General features: G+C 45.5%; 1 protein-coding gene across 1 annotated transcript in view; it reads right to left on the bottom strand.

The window, feature by feature from the left end:
* ACAP3 (ArfGAP with coiled-coil, ankyrin repeat and PH domains 3) overlaps positions 1 to 15,236 on the bottom strand; it is a 151,774-nt gene that overhangs the window by 108,392 nt on the left and 28,146 nt on the right. The window lies entirely within an intron of this gene.

Raw genomic sequence — 15,236 nt, 5'->3', positions numbered from 1 at the left:
CGTTTTATTTCTGTGCTCTACCACTGGGACCAAAACAAGGCCTCCTCTTTCTGAAAGCCCAGCAGGAGTCCCCATAGCAGCTGACGAGGATTGATGAGAATACGCTGCAGAAAATGCCCAGAGGGATTTGTTTCGAAACAGAGCCAGGCCCAGAATAAATCTTGCTTCGAGCACCTGTACCGCTGGGGCTCTTGTGATGCATCCTCCTTCGAAAGCCACAGATTTTTCCTGCTCCTTTGACGTACACCAGACGTATCCAAAAAACAATGTTGGTGGCTATTTAGAAGGAAGCAATTAAGTCTCAGGATGCCTCAGATGTGCCTGCGCTGAAGCAGCCAGTCAGAAAGCCGAGGTGTTGACTCAGGCTGCAGGCACCCTCAGAGATGCAAGTTTCTCCTAATCCCCAGACAGTGCTGGATGATGCTGTCATCTCCTGGCTGGGTGCCCTTCCTGCTTCCCAACCATGAGCTGTTTGCCTTCATGCTTTTCCAGCCCTCAGGCTATTTCCATCGTGATCAGGACAGGGGTGGGGAATAAAATCTACAACCAAAACATTAGAGCCATCTTTGCAAACCTGGGGCCCTCCAGATACTTTGCACTAAAACTCTTACAACTATAAACTGCCCATCGAAATGCACACCTTTGCATAAATGGCATGAATAAAAATATACATTATATATTTCATTAAAATGTTTATGGTTGTTAAAAAAAACAAGAACACCTCAAAGCAGTTTACAAAAAGAACAAGACAATGAAACGATCAGTACACACAGTTAAGAACAACTATTTTAAAAATTCAGTAATAGTAATTGCAGTCAACGATGAGCTAAAAATCAGACTGAAGCACATGCCAGCATTCTACATATCTGGAGAGGCTTGCCTACACAAAAACGCTTTTAGCAGGCGGCAAAAAGAGTTCAGCGAAGGCACCTGCCTGGTGTCAATAGGAAGGGAGTTCCAAAGTGTAGGCGCTACCGCACTAAAAGAGCTACTGTATTTTTCACTCTATAAGATGCACCAGACCAAAAGACGCACCTAGTTTTTGGAGGAGGAAAACAAGAAAAAAAATATTCTGAATCTCAGAAGCCGAAACAACAAGAGGGATCGCTGCGCAGTGAAAGCAGCGATCCCTCTTGCTGTTCTGGCTTCTGGAATAGCTGCGCAGCCTTCATTGACTCCATAAGACGCACACACATTTCCCCTTACTTTTTAGGAGGGAAAAAGTGAGTCTTATAGAGCAAAAAATACGGTATTTCTTACAAGTGTTGGACAGGAATTGAATGACACATGTAAGAGTGCAAGTACTGCAAATTGAAGTGGTCAAAGGGGCATGTATGGGGTAAGGTGATCTCACAGGTAAACTGGTCCCAAATTCTGAAGGGCTTTGCATAGTTATAGTAACATGCTGAAATTAGCCTGGCAGCAAATCAGCAACCAATGCAGGTCTCTGAGCAAAGCTGTTACATGCTCCGGTCATAAGAAACTGAAATTGACAAACTCCTTCATTCCCTAGACTGATACCTTGAGTTCTAACCTGCTTCAGCAGTGAATTCTGGACCTTTGGTCTGATTCGGAAATGTGACCCTTGTGCTCTATCAGAGATTTATTTATTTTAAAATTACACATTCGGAATGTGAGGCACAAGGCCTAAAACAACCAAAAGAGAGTATTTCAGATGTGCATATTTAAAGTTTCTCCCAAGTATCTGCCTTCGAGAAGCCTCCCACACGTCTCATGTTGTCCTCCCCCGCCTTTGAGATACTACTTTGCATCTTTTCCCCTCTCCCATAGCTGCCAATGTAGGAAAACGGCGCCATGGCAACAGCCTCCATGGCAACCGTCTCCATGATCACCGGATCCAGCTACTGCCACAGCATCTGCTCTGTGAGCGTTAAGAGGGCTCCCGGTTTTTTGTGTGGCCTGACAAACATGGCACCTGGCCAGCTGCATCAGGCTTGGCAGCAACCGGTAAGAGAGAGAGAGAGATTGTGTATTTGCCGGGAATCTTCAAGGTAGTATGACAAATTGCAGGGGAAACGGCACCAAATGAATCACTTTTTTATTTTTAATGAAACCAGGCTTCAGAAGTTGGCTATCGGTCTTTTTAAAGCCATTATTTCCTGCACAGCGAAGCAACTTTCTCTTTCAGCTGTCCTGCAGTTGATTTCCAGATTTCTGAAATCAAAACTCTGAATTTCAAGGAACTGATAAGCTAATCTGCTTGGAAGCAGGCATCTCTGAGATCAATCAGATTTGCTCACTAGTATATGGGCTTATGTAGGAGTAAACCACCTTGAGCGCAAGGGATGGATGAATCTGCCCAGCATATTTTCCACTGTTTTTAAGATTTTTCCAATCTTAAATTCAATTTGCTCCTTATATCCTCATATACATTTCAATTGTATAAAGTCCACCAAAAGATTCGCACTCATCTTCATACACATTTCTCCTAATGTAAATAACAATTTCACATTCTTCCATGCCTTTCTCTCCTAAAAGTATTCATTTTTAACCTTATTTTCACCAATACATACATGCATTTTTCTTTAATGTGCACACAAACATCGCCAAATGTTCTTTGGTTTGAGAACTGTGCTGCAAAATTCATAGAAGGGCACATTTCGAATGAGAGCTTTGTTTTGCTGCATTAGATCAGCAACTGCAAGTTCAGGAGCTTTGCATTAACACGTAAACGGAACAAATTTCTTCTCTATCAAACATACTAGGCGCTGTGGTTTAACCCACTGAGCCTAGGGCTTGCTGATCAGAAGGTCGGCGGTTCGAATCCCCGCGACGGGGTGAGCTCCTGTTGTTTGGTCCCAGCTCCTGCCCACTTCAAATGCAAGTAGATAAATAGGTACCACTCCGGCGGGAAGGTAAACGGCTTTTCCGTGCACTGCTCTGGTTTCACTAGAAGCGGCTTAGTCATGCTGGCCACATGACCCGGAAGCTGTCTGCGGACAAATGTTGGCTCCCTTGGCCTATAGAGCAAGATGAGCGTCGCAACCCCAGAGTCATCCATGACTGGACCTAATGGTCAGGGGTACCTTTACCTAGGACAGTCTTCTCAGTAAACAAGCACTGGGTTTTGGCTGACTTTGGAAGCTTGCTCTAACCAGTGCCCATACTAGTCTCAGGGATCTAGCCTTAGGGATCTGCACTATTTCCCCATCCCCAGTCTTAGAAAAAGCCCAGAGCTAGGTGAGAGGGGAACCATGTAGCCACCACAGATGACAACTGTATTCTTTCTTGCCCTGCAGCCTCCAGATGGTTAATGTCTGTCGATGTGGCTGCCTCTTTAAGACAAACTCCCAGAGGACTTCTAGCCCAGGCATAGGCAAACTCGGCCCTCCCTCCAGATGTTTTGAGACTACAATTCCCATCATCCCTGACCACTGGTCCTGTTAGCTAGGGATGATGGGTGCTGTAGTCCCAAAACATCTGGAGGGCCGAGTTTGCCTATGCCTGTTCTAGCCAGAAAATATTGGTCACAAGGCTAGATCCTGGGTGGTTATTTCATTGTAGCCTGGGTGAGACCTGCTAACACTGGCTTAATCAATGACTTGTTCACCTCTGAAACTGTTACCTAAGAAATACAACCACATCCCCTTGCCCTCTCAGCTTGGCAGAGCTTGAGAAGTTCATCTTTTTAAAAAAATAATAAATGAATTCTAATATGTCCCAAAATCAATATGTCCCAAAAGGACATATTTCAGTTCACATTTGTCCCTTTGCAAAGTAAAGTGGTCCAGATCAATTCAAGTTCATCCATAAGAACATAGGATGAGTTGGAGATCAGGCCAGTGGTCCATCTAGTTCAGAATCCTGTTCTCACAGAGGCCAACCCAAAAGAAAAACTCACAAGCAGGACTAGAGCAGCAACTGGTGTGGTTTACAGCAACTGGTGGTTTCCAGAAACAGGCATTCAATTCGGCTGTGGAGGCAGAGCTACGTAATAGCCTTCATAGCTAGTAGCCTTCAATAGCCCTCTCCAAATGATCATCAGCAAAACAAAACAAAAATCAGCATCTTACAAGCTGCAGTGCTGAAGCATAAAGCATACTTCGGACGACTAAGAAAACAATGACACACATAATGCAACGTGAATGCTTTAATTCAGAAGTTCCCAAACTGGTCCATTGGCCACCAATGGTCTACAAGATTCATCAAAGTAGTCCCTGGCATATTAAGTCCCCACTTGACCATGAAGCTCACTGGGCGATCTTGGGGCCGGTTGCATTTTCTCAGTCTGACCAACTTCACAGGATTGTTGCACGGATAAGTTGGAAATGGGGGGAAGAACTATGTATGCTACCTTGAAGGAAAGGTGGGATATAAATGTAATAAATAAGTATCTGTAGATTTGTGGTTGGGGATGGCACATTCAGTGGGTTAAATATTCATATTTCTATTGCTTCTGTTGAATTCACATTGTAATAATATATATATGAAATAAAAGAAGCAATAAAAATGTGTACAGCATCTGGCACAGAGCAATTCAATTGTTAACAGCAGGCAGAAAAATCGTTCTGTGGTCCCCCAAGACCCTCCACAATTTTCACCTGGTCCATGGGGATAAAGCTTTGAGAACCATTGGCTGAATTTATCTCCAACAATTATCTTTAAGCTTTAAGAATCTACAGAGTAAAAAAAACAAAAAACCAACCAAACAGTGAAAGAGAATAGATTTGAAGATGGACCAGAAATCGTTTGAAGTTTTACCCCCAAAACAAACTTGATTCATATTCAGTTCACTTGGCAATTATGGGAACTACTGGGGGGGAGATTTGGGGGGAACCTGAACCTGAGACCTAGGGGTAGCCCCTGGTGATGTTGGCGGGGGGGGGGTGTAGAGGGGAGGCTATTTGGTAGAGGGCAGCAGAGAAGGGCAGAATCCTTCCAGAATGTCAATGCTGTAATTTGCAGCCAACTCCTGCTGGCTTGCCAGCTGCATGCACAGTCTTCTCTCTATATATATATTTAATAATAATAATAATAATTATTATACCCCGCCCATCTGGCTGAGTTTCCCCAGCCACTCTGGGCTGCTTCCAATCGAGTATTAAAAACAATACAGCATTAAATATTAAAAACTTCCCTAAACAGGGCTGCCTTCAGATGTCTTTTAAAAAGAAGATAGCTGCTTATTTCCTTCACATCTGAAGGGAGGGCATTCCAGAGGGCGGGTGCCACTACCGAGAAGGCCCTCTGTCTGGTTCCCTGTAACCTCACTTCTCGCAATGAGGGAACTGCCAGAAGGCCCTCGGCGCTGGATCTCAGTGTCCGGGCTGAACAATGGGGGTGGAGATGCTCCTACAGGTACACACACACACACACACACACACACAGAGTATTTTAATTTTTTTTAAAAAAATTATTGGTACTAGTAAAAGCCCTCTCGCCCACCTAGGATTCCAAACTCTCCATCTGCCACTCGGAGGGGGTTAGGCAAACTTGGTGTTTTCGCATCAGATCTGCAGGTCTGGCAACGCTAGCATTAAACAATGAATTCATTCCGAGCATTGCAGCTGGGTGCATTCTGCCACCATCTCACCTCACCTATGGCCTTCCTGTTGCAACACACTCCCCCCTCCCCCCAGGGGTGACACCGATGGCTTCTGACAGCACCGGCTAAGCTGCAGAAAGTGAGCCTGTTAGGAGATAAAGGGGACATGCAGTTGGGCTGCTCAAATCATCTTCATGTGACACAGAGGGCAACTGTCGTCAATTATCACGGGGTTTGCTTTTTTATGCTGGATTCACTGCAATGAGACTGATGGCAGGTTTCCTGTAGGCATCCGGCTGGCACGTGTAGAGGACAGGACGTTGGATGAGATGGGCCTTCATCGTTTGTTTGAAGGCATTTAAACAAAAGAAATAAATCTCTAAGCAGTGCGCACATGCTAGCATTCAAACAAAAGCAAAGCCTAAAAGAGCAACATAAAAACAAATCCAATGGGCATCTGGAGAAGTCAAACCAATAAAACTAGGTCCGATCTTATGGGTTAGAGAAAGCCTAGGCAAAAAATAAGTATTTTTACCTGATCCTGCAAGGCTCCTAGTTGTGATTCCTGCACTGCACGGGGTTGGAGTAGATGACCCTTGGGGGTCCCATCCAACTCTACAATGCTATGATTCTGATGTTCTTATTCATCATGCCTTTCATAGGATTCATAGGAACCTGCCTTATACAAAGTTGGATCGTCAGTCCATCTTGCACAGTACAATACAGTGGTACCTCAGGTTACATACGCTTCAGGTTACAGACTCTGCTAACCCAGAAATAGTACCTCGGGTTAACAACTTTGCTTCAGGATGAGAACAGAAATCATGCTCCGGCGGCGCAGCAGCAGCAGGAGGCCCCATTAGCTAAAGTGGTGCTTCAGGTTAAGAACAGTTTCAGGTTAAGAACGGACCTCCGCAATGAATTAAGTACTTAACCCAAGGTACCACTGTACTGACTACACTGACTGCCAGCAGGTCTCCAGGGTTTCGGGCAGAGAGTCTCCCAGATCTACCTGGAGATGCCTAGGGACCAAACCTGGAGCCTTCTGCATGCAGAGCAATAGCCTCTGGCCCTTCTACCAAACCTTCCCAACTCTTCATGGAAGGGTTGCAAATGGGATTATCGACAAATCCACGGAGAAGGCGATTCCTTACTGAGCTCACCGTTAGCATATATGGTGATAGATTTGGGTCACATCCATACCATACATTTAAAGACCATATGAACTGCCTAACTGCTCCCCCTTCCCCCAAAGAATCCTGGGAACTGTAGTTTTCCCCCGCAGCACTGTTCACAAACTGTACTTCCCAGGATTCTTAGGAAAAAGCCATGTGCTTGAAACATATGGTGTGCATATGACTCACCCATAATTAGTCTCATTCTTTTAAAATGAGCCATCTGAAGAAGCAGCCGCCGCCACGGTTTGCAGCAGCAAATTACATACATTTAGATTAGGCACGGTGCAAAGAAACCCTTTCCTTTCGCCTCCTCCTGACACCAGCCGAGCATCTGGGCAACTTCTGGATTTGGGTGTTGTTGACTTTGCCATTTGCTTCAACAAACGCCTCAGCCTGGCAGTGTGCATTTGTGAGCCTTGCTTGCTGGGCGCTCTGCCAGGCCTCTTGAACTTTTGCCTGTCTAGTCTAGATTTCTTTCTCGAATGCTTCCTGAAGACCACATGTCCTCTCTCGGGGACTGGTGGTGATGGAGAGCATCCGAACACATGCTGCTCCGCCCTTCCGCTCATGACCCTCCTTCCCGCCGCAGCTCCATTCCTTACATATCATTCCCGCTATTTCCGATGTTCAAAGGTGAGTGCCGATGCTTTTCAGTTGAGAGGAAAGGCAAGTCAGAGCACCCACCACAAGAGTACAAATCCCCAAAACGGAAGTTTGTAAAATTACGAGTTGCATGGAGAGAGTGGATACAGGCAAAGTTTTCCTCACTCTCCCATAACAGTAAAACTCATGGGCATTCAACAAAGCTGGAAGATTCAGGACAGATAGAAGAATTCATGCAGCACAAATCAATACAGTGCAATAAATAATAATTAGAACAGAAGTACAAGACGTCTCCGTGTATTGGGGAAGACAGGTTATCTCTGTGCCTGCTCAGCCTCCTTTTCAGGTGCCAATTGAAGACGAGCAGCTTCTAAGTCCCTCTCTTATTCTCCCTTCTCCAAGTTAAAAAAAAAAAATCTTTCAACAGGATTTGGACCTCTTCAAACAGAAGAATGTCATTTGTAAATTAGGGTACCTTGCTCCCAGATTAAGGTCCCTGATCAGCATCTTATTAAAAAGGAAGACTTGTACAGAAGGATCTCTCAGTCAAGAGGGGTATTCCTCAAAACATGAGATCCAGGTACGGATGTCCTGTGTGACATTTCTTTTTTGTCCCATTGCATACAAAAGCCGAGCACCCAATGTCAGGAGTGCTCCTTGTTTTGTGCATTCATCTTGACAATTCCTTGTTACATGCATGCACCACAACCTAAAAGCTTGTGGATTAAAAAACTGTCCTTGCCTGTTTAAAATTGATACTACCGCTGTGGTATGTCCCATGGAAAATTGATTCCAAAGCTTAAAACTGTGATTTCTAGAAGGAGGATGATCAGTTACAGCTGGTGTTGACCTCCAGCTGCTGTTGTACTACAACACCCATCATCCCTGAGCATTGGCCATGATGTCTGGGACTGATGGGAACTGGGAGTCCAACATTTGGAGAGTCACTGGTCTCCCACCCCTTCACTTTGACTACAGTTTTTTTGAATCAAATCACTGACTTGCTGCCCCAGTTGCATAGTACTTGTTGTGGAGGGAAAGGCACTCAGGACATGCTTAAAGGTACTCTTGTTTATTCCATCCAGGGCTCAGCTCTTCCTCCTAATAACTTTCATGTCTCAAATCTGCTAATTGCTAAGGCCCGTTATCTTTTATCAGCTGCTTCTGAAATCAACAGACCTGGAGTGTCTCTTCAGTTCCTTAAGACACAACAGGCCAACTAATTATGGGTTACTTTCTCATGCCAAGATACACAGAGCCACAACCCAGATTTCTCTCTCTCTCTAGACAAAAGGTCTCAGAAATAGATCAGACTAATGCTTGGTGTTCATTGGAGTTGGATGGGTTTCTCATGAGTGAAGTTGATTATATGAAGCAGATTCCAAGATTGCTTCCAAAACAATGTTGTATTTGAGAAATGGGGTCTGGCTGGCTTTGGGAAGAAAATAACAGGGATTTTAAAAATTGAAGTCAAACCGAGAAAAATATTTAAACTGAATGTCTCATAGGTGACACGTTTGCCCTCACTGAAATATCTTTCTGAGAGAATTCTGGTTCTGGCTTGAAAATCAAATACACACTCTCCAAAAAGCCTATATACAAAGTCTCTTTCCATATTTAGAAAATCAGACTGGCTTCCATGCCTCATGACCATTCTCAACTTGCTGAGCACATTTTCCTGGTGCACCTTTACCATAATCCTACAAGACAGGGCAGAATTTTCAGCTCTCCATGTGGGGACAGCTAAGAGTAGAGGGGCTTGGGGGAAAACCCATGCAGTTTCAGAAGGCCTGAAGTTGTTCAGAATGTGCTGTTAGTGCATTCATGATTGCAAAGGTTTAAGGGTAGAAAGTGCAGAGGAGTTTGTGGAGGGGGGGATCTAGATGTCCCTTCCAGGAAGCCCACCCTATGGCGCTGCACATAACAGACACCATTAAAAATATGATCCTACTGTGCATTAGATATTCCTTCATAACTGATTGGCTGAAGATTCCGTTCTGACAAAAGGAAGTACTTAGGGAACAAAGGAAGCAGACCACCTGGTCCATCTAGCTCTACACTGTCTGCACTGACTGGCAGCATCCCTGCCAGCCTATTAATGTAACTGCTCCTATACATAGCCGGCACAAACTCCAGGGTCAGGATGGTGGAGAAATTCGATTCAGCTCACATTTAAAGGCATGAGTTGCCTTTATTCGCACTTTCTGAAGCGATATGCAAACCGAAGCACAGCCATCCTTTGAAATCTGCACTTCTCTGACTTTTGCAATGCAGTTCTCAAGCCAAGTAATGTTGTACGAAGATGAATATAAATGGAGTAAAAGCATTCTCAACAAGTAGCAGCTGTTGGTGGGAAGCAGGGCTCATTCCATCAGCTTGGTCAAAAGACCAGCTCCGTTGGGCGCCTCCTGCCCCTGAGTTGTCTCTATGCCAGATGATCATCATAAGAACTACAGGCATTTGTGCCTGACTTTGCGGCTGCTGCTGCTTTTTTCCTCCTCCCTCCCTGTCCCTTTCCCCTTGTGTGTCGTGTTCTTTAGACTGCAAACCTGCAGGCCGGGACCGTCTTCGTCTAATTCATTTGTATGTTAAGTCACTCTGAGAGCTTTTGCTGGCTGAAGAGCAGGGTAAAAATGCTCTAAGTGAATAAGAGTGTTCATGTAAGCACGTGTATTGATGCAAATGGCATATTAAAGTGCATTATATTGGGCAAATTTGCTCTGTAAAGCGATTCCTAAAGTATTCCCTGTATCCCGCCCCTCTATAGTACTGTAGCTGTTTACACAGAGCCAGCAGCCTTCCGGAAGCTTCCTTCCCTTTCCAGGACTGCTCCACAGCAGGGTTAAGCCGAGACCCATGGGAAGGCAAAAATGCTCCACAGGAATGGAGTGTAGCCTTCCTCTAGGCTAGGGAAACATGAGGAGCTTTTGAGGAATGAATTTCCACTACATCTGAGCTTCAAATATATACCCCACCGCCAGTAAGGAGCCGTTTATGTTATGTTATGTTGTGTTGTGTTGTGTTGATGTGATGTTATTCTTGTTTGTTGCATTTATATCTCACCATTTTCTTCAAGGAGCTAAAGGTGGCATCCTTGGTTCTTTCCCTCCTGAATAAATCCCACAACCCTGTGAGGTAAGCTGGGCTGAGAGCCACTGTCTGGCCCAAGATCACCCACGGACCTTCATGTGACTGCATGGAGATTTGAACCTGGCCTCCCAGGTCCAGCACTCTAACCATTATACCACACCACTAATAAAAATAATCCCCTTTCTACATCTATCTTATCACCATCAATTGTGCTTGGGTTATCTATTTGGACACAGCGATTGCTTGCATTAAGATGTTCAAGTGAGCGTTGATGGGTTATTTTTTTAAATTTTAAACACAAACTGAAAATTTCCTTTTGTTATAGTTGCAAAATAAACCAAAGAAATACTATTGCAATAATGATGGGGTTCTAACTGCTCACTTTTCTCCCAAAATTTAAGTGACTAAATACTGAGGGCGAACCAAGTTAGACAACAGAGGGCCGTAAGAGCCCTTCTGCTCTCTAGAAATAATTTGCCCTTTCCGTCTCTCATCCGAGGCTATTTGTAGCTGGCATTCGCTTCGGTGGCAAACATTTCTGCCAGCTCTTTCCTGGCCTGGATCCTGCATCCTTTTTATTTTCGCAGCAGGCTGGACGCAGGGACGGTGGGGAGCGGGGAGGGAGGGAGCCCTGCCATTGATTTCGACAGCTGCAATGACAGAGTCTTTCATTTCAACTTCCTTCTTTTTTTGCAACTCTGTGTAACTGCGCTCCGGCCTCATTCATAAACTGAGCTGGCAGCTGGCACTGTCTGCCGGGGGACTCGGAAGCGTGAAAGCCAGGGAAGATGCTGGCGGAAGCACTTTAACCCTTCCCGATCCAGCCATCCCAGCTCCATCTTGCAGGTGTTTCTACTTGGCAGAGATGGGCACCAGCCATGGACATCATAAAGCTGCACACTCCGTCGCTTGTTTTCCCCTTCAAGTCCACAACAATTGACTACAGACAAGCCCATCAATCTGCACAGAGCATGTATTTTGCAACTGATAGCTACTCATCCCTCTTGACTATATATTTTTTATTTTTAAAAAGAAGACGAGAGAGAGAATTGGATGCTAATGACTTTTTCCCTTTGTTTCCGATGAACACTGGAGCATTTTCAAGGCCCAGCAGCAGATAATATTCTCCCTTTCTCGTCTGGCCTCTGCTACAGGAACTCAATTGTCAAGCTTCAACACTGACAGCTGTGTTTTCTGCAACGGGCCTCCAACAAACCCCCCCACTGTGCAATATTTCCGCACATTGGACTATCTCACCAAGCCTTGTGGCTCCTGAATCTCCAGAGGAGATGGCAAACTGGCCACATGCACCCCTAGAAGCAGCAAGGGAAGGGGCCGAGTTTGGTGTGGCAGACTATGGCAGTCCCTCTTCTCAAGCATTGTAAAAGAACACGACACACAAGGAAAACGGGGTAGGGAGGGAGAAGGGGGGGAAAGCAGGCTCAGGGAACATTTCTCAAATTTGCCGTTCTGAAAGAGAAGCAGCAGGCGTGGAAACAGTTCAGGGAGCTGAACAGAATGGCTGAGTCTAGCAAAAGCAGGTGGTGGGGCACCAGCAGCACTCACCTGACCTCCTGGCAGTTGAGTGCATCCTGGCAAAGGGAGGAACATTGATGACCCAGTGGGGAGGTTGGTGTGCCGCAGTGCAAATGCACTGACAGGAACACCTGAGTGGCTCTGCCTATGCATTTGCACTGTGCCAACCTCCCTGCTGTCTCATTCGCTCCTGACACTCAAGGGAGCTTCTGCCAGTCAGTGTTGACTATATTGAGCTTGGTGGACCAGTGGGTCTGGCTCAGTTTAGGGCAAGTGTCCTGGGTGTAGAAGGGCTGAAGCTCAGTGGCAGAGCACTGGCTTTGCATGCAGAAGGTCCCAGGTTCACTCTCTGGCATCTCCAGGTAGGGCTTGGAATGTTCTGTCTGAAACCTCTAGAGAGCTTATGCCAGTCAGTGTAGACCAAAGGTAGACAACAATATGGCGCTTCTCCAGATACAACTCCCATCAGCCCCTGCCAGAAAGGCCAAACATCAGCACCTGAACGTGCACCACACCGGCTATCCCTGGTGTAGACAATACTAAACTAGATAGCTCAAGAATGTGGCTTGGCATATAGCAACCTCTCATGTTCCTTTGTGAATGGCAGAACGGATTCCAGTGCTCGTTCGCTGCCCTTAGTCTGAAGACTATTAATTCCTCTCACGGATTCTCCAACAAAGGCTTGGCGGAAACCCAGCTCTCTGTTCTCCCGCCTGCTGGCAGGATCGCATTGTCAGAAGCAGCGAGATAGTCTCTTATCACTTTGATTGGCTAATCCCCCAATAATCCAAATAATCCAATTTCTCCAAATTTATGCCACAGCAATACACACACACACACACACACAAGCGAGGCTGGGAAGATGGCATCTTATCCCATCAGTAATTTCCTGAGAGGCTTACGGTCACATCTGCACCTTCCATTTAAAGCGCTGTTATAGCACTTTAACAGTGGTAGTTTTCCCCACCAATCTTGGGAACTATAGTTTGTTAAGGGTGCCTGGGAGTTGTTAGGAGACCACCTATTGCTGTCACAAAGCTACAATTCCCAGAGTGGTTTAGCAAACCAATCTCTCTTCCCATGGAACTCTAGGGATTGTTGCTCTGTGTGGGGTGCTCCTAATGACCCTTAAGAAACTACAGTTCCCAGGATTCTTCAGTGGAAGCCTTGGCTTTTTAAAGTTGTTTACTAGTACTTCAGATATATGGTGCAGACATGGTCTGTGGGTGTAAATAGAAAGAACTACTTGATGCAAGAACAGAGAGAAATACAATTGTGTTTTCCTCTCTGTGTATCAGATGGTATGCATGCCATCACATCCATTAGCAAACTCAAGCTTCCAACAGCCCTGCAAGGTTAGGAAGCCAGTATTGTTATCCCCCCACAACACAAATGGGAGGTGCTGAGGCAGAAGGGCATTAATTAAATGCATTTATAGCCTGCTTTTTGTCCAAGGAACTCAAGGTAGCACAGGTGCCCCTCACCTTCACAACAACCCTGCAAGGTTGGTTAGGCTGAGAGAGTGCGACTGGCAAAGTCATCTGCAGCGGGAATTTGAACCTGGGACTTCTCAGTCCTAGCTTGACACGCTAACCACTACATCCCATTTTGGAGCTTGCGACTGAGGCGGAATTGGAAACTGGCAACTTCCAACCTCATCACTCCTGATCTCGGCCAGGAATTTTGGTTTAGGCCTGGTTCTCAAAACAGCCACCATGTTTCTTGACACAAGCGTGGCCATCTTTGAACATGGGCTGCCTCCTCTTCAGATTGCCAGTATTGCACATGTGCCATATAAACGAATCTCTCTGTCAGACACCCAGGTATTTTTGTTCCTTCTCGCTAAAGAATATGGGGGGAAAGGTCATCGGAAAGGGGGAGAGGGAAGCCCCCAGAACCACTTGTTCTGCCAGAGCTCTCTTTGAGTAAATCCTGAATAGCAATGGGACGCCGTCTGAGAAGGTCTCCGCCTTTTGCCAGAAAAAACAAGCCTCTTTCACTCAAAAAGCTCTCCAAGGGGGGATATAGTTAGCCTGAGGTCTGACTCCCTTTCTCCTCTTTCTTTTCCCCTCTTTCTCTCTCCCGGCTTCCTCTACCCTGCTCTGATTCATAACCAGAAACCGCAAATGCAAACATGAGGGCCATATTAGATGAAGCCTGAACGAGAGGGCCCCGTTTCCGCTGAAGTTGTGAACTCTTGTTTCCCCCCTTGCTGCCTGTCGCCCCTGGTTTGGCGGATTTGAGGTGGGTGTGGTGGGAAGTCATAATAAGCTGAGGTAAAAAGTGTGCCTGAACTAGTCAGGAGACAGTGTGTGAAGAAAAGCCACATTGTGGCGGGTGATTTAAAGCACAATGGGAAAGGTGTAGGGAGCTGACCTTTCAGCCCACTCACTGAACTTTTACTTATTTGTTTATTTTTATAGGTTGCTTAGCCTTATAGGTTGTTGTGCCTCCAGAACCAGAAGTGAGCCTGCCTTTAAAATGAAAGGAGAAACACAGCTTTAAAAGCGGTTGCGGTTAGAAATGCGTAGGGGAGCAGGTCCAGCTCAAGATGTTTTGCCGCCTGAGGCGAAGGACAAGATGGCAGCACCTCGGCAGAAGCTGGGGGTGAGGAAGGCATTCAGCTCAGCTCATATTGAATGGCAAACCCACGTAACTGCTGCTTCCAGTAACAACACCTGTGCTGAAACGCAACCACCTTTTGAAAGCCGACACGGCCAAGCAGTTCTCCAGCCAGGTAATTTGTACAAAAAGGCATATATTGGGGGGGGGAGGGGGGAGTGTGCATAAAAATGTCTGTATTAGTAATAGCTGCATTCAAAAATCCATACTATCATGGAAAACCACTTTGCGAAAAATGTGTGTATAAGGCAGACCTGCACACGAATGTGTATATAAGTAGAAATTTGCACTAAAACGCTGGTGAGTTTTCAAAATGACTTAAAAAGATAATTAAATCCATAAAGCAATGTAGAACAACAACAACAACATTATCCGCCCAACAACAAGAAGAACAATATTGCTGAAGTTGCAACAGTATTACCCACTCTTCAACCTAAGGTCCCAGGTCATGTTACAACAATTAAACGACAATGTTAAAAACATCTTAAAACAACTTACAGTCACAGAAATAAGGTGGGTTCTAAAACATCTGAAGTGTCAAAAAGCCAGAGTAAAGAAGAGGAGAACTGAGCTTAAAAGGCTGGAAAATGGGAAACAGAAAAAGCAAAACAGATTTGCCGATCCCCAACAGAAATAGGCTCCACTGGAAGATAGCTTTTACATCAGACACTGTCCACCAACAGCATATGAGCACAGCTACC

The sequence above is a fragment of the Podarcis raffonei genome, chromosome 8 (genome assembly GCF_027172205.1).
Source record: "Podarcis raffonei isolate rPodRaf1 chromosome 8, rPodRaf1.pri, whole genome shotgun sequence".
In the NCBI taxonomy this organism is placed as follows: Eukaryota; Metazoa; Chordata; class Lepidosauria; order Squamata; family Lacertidae; genus Podarcis; species Podarcis raffonei.
Note: the sequence above shows the minus strand (reverse complement) of the source record. Positions and strands in the feature narration are given on the sequence as shown.